A 12,322-nucleotide genomic window follows, 5' to 3' on the forward strand; every position below is an offset into this window, starting at 1 on the left:
ACATATGTGTTATAATAATTAAAAAAAAAGTTATGGGCAACTTAGAAGCTTGAGTATGTGACAAAGGTGTAAAAAATGGGCATGAAATTATTTTGCACTCGAAGTGAGTTAACTAATTTAACTAGCTAAGTATGTACGCCTAATCAATTAATTATGAGAGTATATTCTAAAGCCTAAATATTGAGGCAAATCACCCTATTTATTCACTTAAGTATGCTAAGCTATTGAATTAAAACTCTAGCAAAACGTGATAACTATAAGAATATTAGCTACGAAAATAATAACTGCCTAATATTAATTTGTCTAAAGCACATGAAATTTAAATCACCTAAGCAGATCATAAATAAATACCACTAACCTACACCCTAAAAAGTAAAGTTTCACTATATTTTATGCTTGCATAATTTAAGAATGTAAAAAAAAATATATAAACAAAGAATTTAAGAAGCTATTTGAACTTCTTTTGAGTGTCATCTTAAAAAAAATAACTTCAATACCTGCATGAGACTTAATAAAAAATGTCAGTAAGAGAATAAATAATTATCGGATGAATTAAAAATAATGAATAAACTTAAAATAAAAATCCGTCTTTGTACATGGAAGGCCTTGGAAATCGACGGAAATTTCTTCATCGGCCATTTGTCCAAGTTCTGCGTAGGTGGAATATTGCTTTGTAATTACTACTTTGGTAAATCAAATTATTTTAATTACCAAAAAACAAGTTTCATAAACTTTAGTCAGTTAGTCACAATGCATCTAAGTTAGTCACAATCCATCTAATTAACATACGCCTAATGAATAAACTTCGTCAAACAATTAACCGTTAGACGAATGTGACTTCATCCAAACAACTCTTTATTTTGTTAAACAAAAAATTAGCTTATTAAAAGAGAAACCTTTTGGAACGCAAAGCAACAATACTATGCTATTTGTTTCAACGATACTATGACCAAAAGAATTTTAAAAGAAACTAGATAAAATGTAAGGGCGATACAGGCAGCATAGACATAACATTATTCCTAGCTGCAAAGCGGTACCCTAAAAATTAGTATATGCACACTTTACATATTAAGAGTCTGGGCATATGCTTTCGCAGCCACATATCCTATTTCCAGGCGCAAAAAAAAAAAACCAACATAACATTTAGCAAAAATAATGTAAGATATTTCAAAGCAACAACAGTAACAGTGGGCTGTAGCCAAACGATAACAAAACAATCAAAACGAGCAAAACAGTAATGAATTTGTAGCAGCAAGAATTGTCGGACAATGACTGCAGCAATGACAAAGCAATGACGTTAGTGACGAAGTATCACTAACAACAAAAATAAACGGCAAAAGCTATAATAAAGAAAAAAAAAACAGTCCAACCAAGATTGAAATTAGCAGTTAATGAATGGATATACAGTAGCAAATGCTTTGAGCAGCGAGCAAGACAAAGTTCCACCGAAAATTCAAACTCATGCAATATCGTCCGTCTGCAACAACAATCGAATAGGGGTGGAAAACAGTAGCAAAACAAGGCAAAAACAGTCGCCACTAGCTTAAAAAATAGCAAGTGGAGCAACCAATTAAAGAGGTAGCCGGAGATGGCGTTTTCCGAATAGAATAAATTGCTTCGATGTTGAAGAACACCGGAGCAAGACGAAAAGGTTTAAATCCAACCACAAAAAGACCATGCCAAGTAGATCTGGGGTTTCAAACCACTAACAGCGGTTCGCCGGAGCTGGGCAGTAGCGGTGGTGTTAGTCGTTCTGGGTTTGCTACAGACGAGCTCGTGGTGGAGTGGGTGAGAGGAGAGGGAAATGGTGGTGTTGTGGGCTGGTGGTTGCGTTGGCTGGATAAGAAAAGGGATGGTCGGGGATGGCGGCATAGAGTGAGAGGAGTGAGGAGAGAGAGAGGAAAAAATGTTTTAGGTTTTAGAAGGGAGGAAAAAATCTGAGTGTTTGTGTGTGTGTGTAAATATATGTAGAAGATGAATACCTCTCATTTTTCTTATAATGCAAAATGGCCCCTGTTTTGTCCAAAGAATAGAAGATTGCACCCTTTTGTCTCCTCAATGCTTACCTTAATCCCTTTTTTTTTTAAAAATGATGAAACCTTGACTTGATCCGATTTTACTCTGCGTTAAAAAAAATTAATTACTCCGATTTTCTCTGCACTGTCAGACTGTACTAAAATATAGTTAATTAATACATGTATAAATAATAACGCAAGTATAAAATATAAACATTAATGTCTATGATATGAAAATGTATTGCTATAAAATTAAGAAACAATTATTAATTGCACAAAAAATGGTAGTATTACGCTGTACATGTGCAAAATAATGATTCTTAAAAAATGACAATAAATTGAGAAAATTCCTAAAATAAGGATAATCATCAATAAATTGTTGAAAAAAATGTAAAAATGTATCTCGTGCTCTTTAACGAATCAGGACCCCCCAAAACGTTAATTTTAAGCACGTCGAGCCAAAATTAGGTGTCAACATACATAGTACGAAGACTTCGTTTGTTTCCTTTTGTTTTTGGCGTAGCAAATACTAAATGGACACGATTCGTTCTGATCGTTTGGTCTTTACATCGAAACCTAATACAGAATGTCCCGAATTGGACAGAGATGTGAAATATAAAATTTCGAGGACTTCTCCAGGGTAGCACTTAACAGTATTCATCTGCTTTGTTGAGCTGCTCATTCTCTATTTTCCGGGGTAAGCCTCGATGTGGGTATGATAGTCCCCTAGTGTTTATCCGAGCTGCGTGATCGGGTAAGAACTATCAAGTCCCCACTCGAGGGTTATACCCCGAGTTCCTGGATACTTAGCCTCGTTTTCATCAAGTAACACGTTGTACTTGTTGCCTCATTAAAAACCTTATCGGAAAACCCACTTCGAGACAAAACCGTACTAAGGAAAAGAGTGCAACACGTGTTTTCAAACCTAACTTCATCCGGTACTCGACTTTCTGCAAAAAAGAAGATAGATTGACAATAAAAAATGATCACCAGGGTACGAATCCATACCTTAGCAGTAGTATCTCTTTAAATGAGCCACATTCCAATTATTGTGCAACCGCTGCCCGTCCATGGATTTCAACTAGTACGACCCTTTGCTCGTTATTCCTGTTATCTTGTATGGCCCTTCCCAGTTCGGACCCAACTTTCTGTCGTTGGGATTCTTGGTGTTCAAAGTAACCTTCCGAAGCACCAAATCCCCAACTTGGAAATGTCAAAAATTGGCCCTCCGGTTGTAGTACCTTTCCATTCTCTATTTCTGGGCTGCAATACGGACCAACTCATTTTCGCATAGTTTATCTGCGAGGTCGAATTTTATAGCCATGGCCTCCTCGTTTGACCCACCGGTGGCGCATCTGAATCGGAGGCTCGGTTTGCCAACTTCTACCGGGATGAGAGCTTCGGCCCCGTAAACCAACAAGAAAGGCGTTTCTCCCGTGCTTGATTTTGATGTGGTTCTGTAAGCCCACAATACCTCCGGTAGAACTTCCTTCCACTGATGTTTTAATGTTTCAAGCCTTTTCCTTAGATTTTGAATTATTGTTTTGTTCGTGGATTTCGCTCTGGTGATACGGAGTTGATATAATGTTCTTGATCTTCAACCCTTTGAGGAAATTATTGACCTTGCAGCTAACGAACTGAGGGCCGTTATCACAATTTATTTCGGCCGGGATGCCGAAACGACAGATAATATGGTCCCATATGAAGTTAATAACCTCCTTTTCTCTAATCCTTTCGAAGGCCTGCGCTTTAACCCATTTGGAGAAATAGTCAGTCATAAACATAGTGAAACGGGCCTTACCTAGTGCCTATGGTAAAGGACCAACGATGTCCATTCCCCACTTCATGAAAGGCCAAGGTGATATCACCGGGTGTACCAACTCTTCGGGCTGATGGATCATCAGGGCATGCCTTTGACACCCATCGCATTTCAGGATAAAATTCTTCGAGTCCTCCTCCACCCGGTTCCAATAATAATTGGATCTGATAATTTTTCGAACCAAGGCTTCTGTACCGGAGTGATTACCGCAGGTACCCTCGTGGACTTCTCTCATCACATAATCGATTTCTCTCATCACATAATCGATTTCTCCAGGACCCAAACACTTGGTCAAGGGTCCGAAGAAAGACCGTCGATACAATTGGTCATCTATTAAGCAGAACCGTGCTGCTTTGGTCCTTAGTGACCGTGATTCTTTTGGGTCACTCGGGAGCTTTCCATCTTGCAAGTAGTCGCTGTATTTGTTGTGCCAATCCTAAGTTAGACCCATCGTATTTATCTTAGCATGCCCATTTTCAACCATCGAATTCATCAACTGCACTATGGTACCGGGGTTGATTTCCTCCCCTTCGACTGAAGAGCCCAAATTTGCCAGTGCGTCGGCTTCGTTATTCTGCTCCGTGGGTATATGTTGCATGGTCGACTCTTTAAACCGGTGCAGTATCACCAGAGTTTTCTCCAAATACTTTTGCATTCGTTCATCCTTAACCTCGAAGACACCATTCACTTGGTTAACGACCAAAAGAGAGTCGCATTTTTCTTCGATTATTTCGGCCCCCAGACTCCGAGCTAATTCCGAACCTGCAATCATAGCCTCATACTTGGATTCATTATTAGTCAATTTAATAGTTCTAATCGACTGCCTAATGGCATCCCCGACAGGGGTTTTAAGGACAATGCCCAGCCTGGAACCTTTTAGGTTCGAGGCTCCATCCGTATGTAAAGACCAGATACCCGAAGCCTTTCCCGAGGTTAGCAGAAGCTCTTTCTCAACCTCGGGGATCATAGCGAGGGTAAAATCTGCCATAAAATCGGCCAAGATTTGAGACTTAATGGCCGTCCTAGGTTTATATTCGATATCATATCTGTTAATCTCTACGGCCCATTTAGTCAGTTTACCCGACAATTCCGGTTTATGCATGACATTCTTTAGAGGGTAAGTAGTTACTACGCATATCGGATGACATTGAAAGTAAGGTTTCAGCTTTCTTGAAGCACTTACCAATGCCAAAGCCAACTTTTCGAGGTGGGGATAACGGGTCTCCGTATCCCCTAAAGTTCTACTCACATAATATATAGGAAATTGCGTATATGCTTCTTCTCGGACCAAAGCACCACTTACCAACGGCTCATCTGCCTTCGGTGTGTGCAGCAGAGGCGGGCTGGACAAGTATGTTTTCAATTCCTGCAAAGCTTTTTCGCATTCTGGTGTCCAGACGAAGTCATTCTTCTTTCTCAGCAGTGAGAAGAAACAGTGACTTTTATCCGAAGACCTCGAAATGAAACGGCTCAGTGCGGCTATCCTTCCGGTGAGCCCCTGCACTCCCTTAACGTTGTTTACCACCTCAATATCCTAGATGGCTTTGATCTTGTCCGGGTTAATTTCAATTCCCCGGTTCGACACCATGAAACTCAAAAATTTACTGGATCGGACACCGAAGGCACAGTTCTCCGGGTTAAGCTTCATGTTGTATTTACAAAGTACATCAACGGTTTCCTGCAAATGCTTTAAATGGTCCTCTGTTTCCAGGGACTTGACTACCATGTCATCAATATAAACTTCCATTGTTTTCCCTATCTGTTCTTCGAACATTCCTTTAACTAGGCGTTGGTATATTGGATCGGTATTTTTTAATCCGAAGGGCATGGCATTGTAACAGTAAGTCCCGTACCGGGTAATAAAGGATGTTTTCTCTTGATCTTCCGGGTGCATCCGAATTTGGTTGTACCCGGAGTAAGCATTGAGAAAACTTAACATCTCATGCCCGGCCGTCGCATCGATCATTCTATCGATATGAGGCATCGAAAATGAATCCTTCGAGCATGCTTTGTTCAAATCCTTATAATCAACACATATTCTAAATTTATTACCTTTCTTCGGCACCACCACTATGTTAGCTAGCCAGTCCGAGTATTTACCTCCCGAATAGAGCCTATTTTTAAAAGCTTTGTTACCTTATCTTTTACGAAGGCGTATTTTGGCTCTGCCATGGGTCTCCTTTTCTGCTACACTGGGGAAAATCTTCCGTCGAGGCTGAGCTTATGAGTCATCACTTCCGGTGGCACACCTGTCATGTCTATATGGGATCATGTGAACTAATCGACATTAGCTTGAAAAAATTTAATTAACTTGTTCCTGAGCTCCGAGGTTAACCCCATGCCCAGGTATACATTTCTATCCAGTGGATATTCGAACAAGCTGACTTGCTCCAGCTCCTCCACGGTAGATTTGATCGCATCTGAGTCATCCGGTAATACGAACGATATGGGTATGCCGACCCTCTCTGCTCCACTGTCGAACCCGTACCCTTTAGTTGCTATTTGGTGTCCTTGCCTCCGACTGATTCATCATCTTTTAGATTCAAGTTTTTGGGAAAGAATGGCGCTTCTTCGATCTCGAACATCTCCCTTGCAGTGGGCTGTTCACCACGGATGGTTTTTATCCCTTCCGGGGTTGGGAATTTCAGCAGCTGATGTAGTGTTGATGGCACTGCCCTCATGCTATGAATCCACAGAAGACCAAGCAAAGCATTATACTTCATATCTCCTTCAATGACATAGAACAACGTCTGTTGAATGGTGCCATCAATGTTGACCGACAAAGGAATCTCCCCCTTCGTGGTTTCACTTGCCATATTGAACCTACTGAGTACTCGGGCTACCGGCACAATCTGGTCAAGTACCCTTAGTTTTTCAACCACTCTCCACCGGATGATGTTGGCCGAGCTACCTGGGTCAATCAAAATACGTTTAACTTGTGATTTAAAAATAAGAATAAAAATTACCAATACATCATTGGCGGTTGACTGATGCCCTCTGCATCCTCATTGCTAAAGGAGATGGAATCCTCGGGTACGTAATCCTGGCTGCGTTTCTCATGTACAACGAAAAACTTTGTTCGTTTCATCACCAGCCCTCAAGGAGCATCTGTTCCTCCGATTATCATATTGATTATATACTGAGGTTCCACCGGTTCAACCCGTTTTTGAGATTCCCTTTCCATGTAGTGGCTTTTAGTTCGTTCACTCAGGAATTCTCGAAGGTGGCCATTCTTCAATAAGCGAGCCACCTCCTCCCTTAGTTGGCGACAATCTTCAGTTCTGTGTCTATGGGTTCCATGATACTCACACACCACGCTCGGGTCCCATTGACCCGGGTCTGATCTCAGTGGTCTTGGCCATCTTACTTCTGCGATACGGCCAATAGCCGAGACAAGATCCGAGGTATTGATGTTGAAGTTGTACTACGATATCCTCGGTAAGTCTTTGTTGCTAGCTGAACCCCCGACATCGCTTCAAAATGATAGACCTCGACTGTTCGATGGGCGCTCAACCCGTTTATCACCCCGACCAGAGAAATGATCGGGGCCAACCCTTGATTTCTCCGATCTGAAGCCCGATTTCTTCTGTCACGACCTAACACCGTAGGCCGTGACTAGTGCCCGATCTGGGCACCCAAACACATCTATCAAATATTATCTCAAATTCTATCAACTCATTCTAGTATATGGCGGAAGCCGACAAGGCTTTATTTCAAATTTAGGTAATTTCCAGAAAAATTTCGGCAGAGTTTCCTTTGTTTTACGGACTATCCAATATACCCTGCACGCAGAAAATACCAACAAAAGCCACACAGGGCTAACCAAGCAATATATAAACATATGCGGACCGGCCGCCTCGGCGTATAGGATCGCCCAAACAACATATGCGGACCGGCCGCCTCGGCGTATGGGATCGCCCAAACGACATGTACATACATCCATACAGAAAGACCCTAACCCACAAACATGTCCACAGACCTCTAAACAGACCGACAGAATCACATGACGGGACAGGGCCCTGCCGTACCCATGAACGAATATATACAAATGTACTAACAAATATATACCAAAAGTATAAGCTCCGGAATGAGAGGAGCACTCCAAATAGCAGAAGGGGTGTCCTAAACAGGTGGATCACCAAACTGTGCGTCTGTACCTGCGGGCATGAAACGCAGCCCCCCGAAGAAAGGGGGTCAGTACGAAATATGTACTGAGTATGCAAAGCAGAAAATACAGAAAACAAATCTGAGGCATAACGAAGTAGAAGTACAGAACATAAGTATAAATCCAACATATCAAAATTTGTTTACTTTAAAAAAAAATATGTAAGTCATGCGTAGGGTACAGAAGAATATGGTCGCCCGCCCGTCGATGGCGCCATAACACAGCATAACACCAGAATGTTTCAAATCTCCGTATCCCCGTCACATATCACAACATAACGCCATACACAGCATAACACCAAATATATGTGGAACCCGACCCTCTTTTGCGAGTAGCTCGGTGAACCATAAACACAGCATAACTCCGGAGTATATCAAAGTGCGCACGATAACAGAACCGGCCCGGGAACCGGCGAAAGATATAACAGAACGCACGAGCAGAGTCATGAGTAACCATATGCATAAAATCATTATCATAGACTCAAATATAAGTAAATGACCATACTTGAAATTCAAAATGATAATCATACCAAATTCTTTCAAAAGTCGTCCGAATTACATAAAGGAAAGTCGCGGGACCCACGGACGGGTATTGACCCGAGTCGGGCCCGCCTATGAAAAATATACTCATCATATTCCATATAAGCTCCTACAAAAATATGGAAGTAATCCGAGCCTTGCCGTGAAAGATATGACGTTTATAGTTCGAAATTCTTTAAAACACCTTTTTATGCAAAGTTTGGAATTCAATTATTTCAAAGGCATAATGGTTCATATTTCATCAAATCATACATAAGAGTGCCAAGGAATATATAAGGATTATAACATGCTCGGATTTCGGATTTGGAATTTCCTTAAGGCTCTAATCTAGCCTTTGTAAAACTAAGACATGCCAAAAAGAAAGGAGGTTGCTTTACATACCTTGTACGCACTCCAAGCTAGCCAATCTAACGCTAATCCAAATCTACGACTCGGGCTCCCCAAGGTCTACAAATATGCCCATGAATATTCAATGTTAGCCATAGGCACTTAAGTAATTATTCATTCCAAACTAACTCTCAATTCTACAGAAAATTCAGCAGCATTTCCCCTGTAAATAGGTCATCCCGAGAATTTAACTCGCTCAAAAATCAACAACAACAACCACAATAACCAACCTAGTATCATTAATAATCAAACCGAAAGGCAAAACAACATTAGTAGCTCTCTTTTACACCATTCGACAAATTTCCAATTATTCAACTCAATGGCTTACTTTCAAACCACAATATCGTTCGTACATTCGATTATTAACCCAAACCCATACCAACAACATTCGAACATTCTAAACAATTCACATAATATTTCCAACAATCCACAATATATTTTTTTTTTCCAAAACAGCCCACAGTTCCAACATCAACATATGAAACTTATTTACACATTCAAATCCAAAACAGTCCACGAATTGGACTGCTTTCCTTCATCACACATAGCATTTCCTTTACACATCAAACCCACATGTTTACAATGCAAACAATACACCACAATGTCCATAACAATCAACAACTAAAGCATCAATTAAATCAGTCCACTAATTTTCCTAAATCAGCCCCTACACGGCTTCAATACCAAATATACAAAATTCCAAAATTTTCATTCCTTTCAAACACACTACAACATTCAAACCATCCTTAATACATGTACAAGAAATTCAAACATTACTTCACATAAGCCCTTCACACGGCTAACTTTAAATTTCAACAACAACATTCAATACCAACATGCACCATTTTATACCTATTCACAATGCATCCAACTCATTCTAAATGTAAAAGAAATAACCAATTCTTACCTTGAATACTTGGCTTCAATTTGTGTCTTAAATTCCTATGCTTATTCTTGCTTCTCCACCTCCTTCTCCTTGTCTTCTCCTTAGAATTTTTATTAGCAACAAACTGATTTTTTTTTTTTAATCATCAACCTGGCCGTGCACAACCATGGATGTGTTTACTAGTTCTTGGTAGCTGATTTTTTTTTTTTTTGTTTTTATAAATGACTTAAAAGATGTCATTTGCACTATGCCCTATTCCCTATATATTCTTTCCAAGGGTGTTACACGTACACCCTTCTTTTGTGACTCACATTGCACTATGTTTTGTTACTTTTCAAATTTTTGGTACTTTTTTTTTTTTTTTTTTTTTTATAAATTCGGGTGGGGCCCACATGGCCCTTTAGGCTTAATTAATGAAGTGATCAATTTTTTTTTTTTAATCCCACTTAATAATCTAATCATGGTTAATTTACCCCTAATCTCCAATAATATTTTTATACCAATAAAATTTATAAGCAACTTGTGCATTGAAACAAAATCGGGAATTAAAAGTCTCTACCTCGCGCCTTAAAATAATCTTGTCTTAACTTGTCGCGTTTATTTTAAAACGTCTCAATGTATGGAAATATGGGTTATAACATTTTCGAATGAGAGTATGGCCGGTATCTATCCCTCGATGATCGGACCTCCAACTCGTAAGTTTTTCTCGACCTTTCAGAGCTTTTGCTCATATTTACGTGTCCCGGGGGAGCTCGAGTTGGTCATCCTCTACCCGAATCTTTGATTCTTACCTGTTATGAACATCTGCCTAGGTCACAGCCTTATATTCTACTAAGTTTTCTCTCAGTTTGAATGAGGTCGTCGAGCTCCGAGGATTAAGCCCTTTGGTAAAGGCCTGTGCAGCCTATTCCTCCGGAACCGGAGGGAGTTCCATTTGTTCCCTTTGGAAACGGTTCATAAATTCTCGTAGTAATTCATCATTCCTTTGGGCTATGCGGAAGATGTCCGTTTTCTAAGCCTGTGCCTTTTAGCCCTGGCATGGGCCTTTATGAACACATCTGCGAGCATTTTGAAAGAAGTAATTAAATGCTCGGGCAAATGGTCATACCAGGTCAGCGCACCTTTTGATAGTGTTTCCCTAATTTTTTTTAGCAAAACGGACTCAATTTCATCCTTTTCGACATCGTTGCCTTTTATGGCACAGGTGTACGAAGTCATGTGCTCCTGTGGGTCTGTGGTACCGTCGTATTTCTGAATATCCATCATCTTGAACCTTTTCGGGATCAACTTCGGAGCCGCATTTGGAGGGAAGGGCCTTTGGATGTACCTCTTCGAATCCGGCCTCTTTAGGATCGGCGAAGCCCCCCAGGATCTGATCCACCCGAGAGTTATACGTTTCCACACTCTTCTCCGTTGAATCTACCCGCTTTGCCAAGGTCTCAAGTATCTTCAGAACTTCGGTGGATGAACCGGCTCCTGATCCGTTACTCTCGACTATCTGTGTTTCATCCCTTCTTGGTTCGGTGACGCCTTTTGACCTTTCCGGGGCTGCCGTACCTTTTTTGGTTTGCAGCTGAGCTATTGCAATTCCCTGTTCGGCAATGGCGGTTCCCTATTCCTGCAACATTTCTAAAATTAAACGTAAGTTTATCTCATCCGGAGTATGCGGTGCTTTCCGGCTTTGGGCTCGGGATAAAGTAATTGAGTTATGAGTATTTAAGGGATCAGTGGCCGGTAGGGTGGCATTCTCCTGGTTCACGGTGTTCTGCCGGTTGAGGTCTTCCCTCGAATCAACAGAGTTTGGGTCGATTGGATCTGCTGGTAGGCTCTGTAACCCACTGCTCTCATTTTCGGCCACAATCTCGTTGTTTTTGACATGACCAGACTGTCCGCTGCTTGCCATTTGTCTGTTTATTGATATTAGCAGAATATTCTGTAATCAAACGGGTATAAGGTAGAAGCAAAGATTAAAAAACCACTATTATCCTAGCCCCACGGTGGGCGCCAAACTGTTTACCCCGAATTTAGGTAAAAATTGAATTTGTAAGTGAGGTATAGGATATGTGGATAACTTTTAATCTATTTTGGGTTGATACGAAATATATACGGATTCGTATGCTATAATATGTATATGTGGGTATATGTGTTGATACCTTGAATGAGTATGTTAATATTATAGATTGAACTAAATATACATGTGTATATGGCACTATATTGTATTGGATGGATGAATTAAGACAAAGAACACTGCAGATCCGGACCAAAATTAGTGAGAGAGAGAGAGAGAGAGCTTCAATATAATTTCTATTACAATATTCTAGATCTGAAAAAAGCCAACCCCCAAAAGTAGGGTGATGTCCTCTATTTATAGTTTTGCCTCATGGGCCTCAAATACAATACAAAGCCTTTTAAAATAAAGAAACCCTAAAAGGATAAGGTGGGACCGTACGGTCTGACACCCGTACGGTTGTCAGTACAAAATGGCAGAACGGTCTTGACGCGTGGCAGTAC

General features: G+C 40.6%; 1 long non-coding RNA gene across 1 annotated transcript; it reads right to left on the reverse strand.

The window, feature by feature from the left end:
* Nucleotides 1-7,446: 7,446 nt before the first annotated feature.
* On the reverse strand, nucleotides 7,447-10,560 carry LOC132602178 (uncharacterized). Its single transcript, XR_009567637.1, has 3 exons — nucleotides 9,833-10,560; nucleotides 8,920-8,985; nucleotides 7,447-7,991 (listed from the first exon to the last, which is right to left on the reverse strand). It is a non-coding gene; the product is annotated as an uncharacterized LOC132602178 (long non-coding RNA).
* Between the last annotated feature and the right edge of the window lie 1,762 nt (nucleotides 10,561-12,322).

The sequence above is a fragment of the Lycium barbarum genome, chromosome 7, assembly GCF_019175385.1.
Source record: "Lycium barbarum isolate Lr01 chromosome 7, ASM1917538v2, whole genome shotgun sequence".
Taxonomy (NCBI): domain Eukaryota; kingdom Viridiplantae; phylum Streptophyta; class Magnoliopsida; order Solanales; family Solanaceae; genus Lycium; species Lycium barbarum.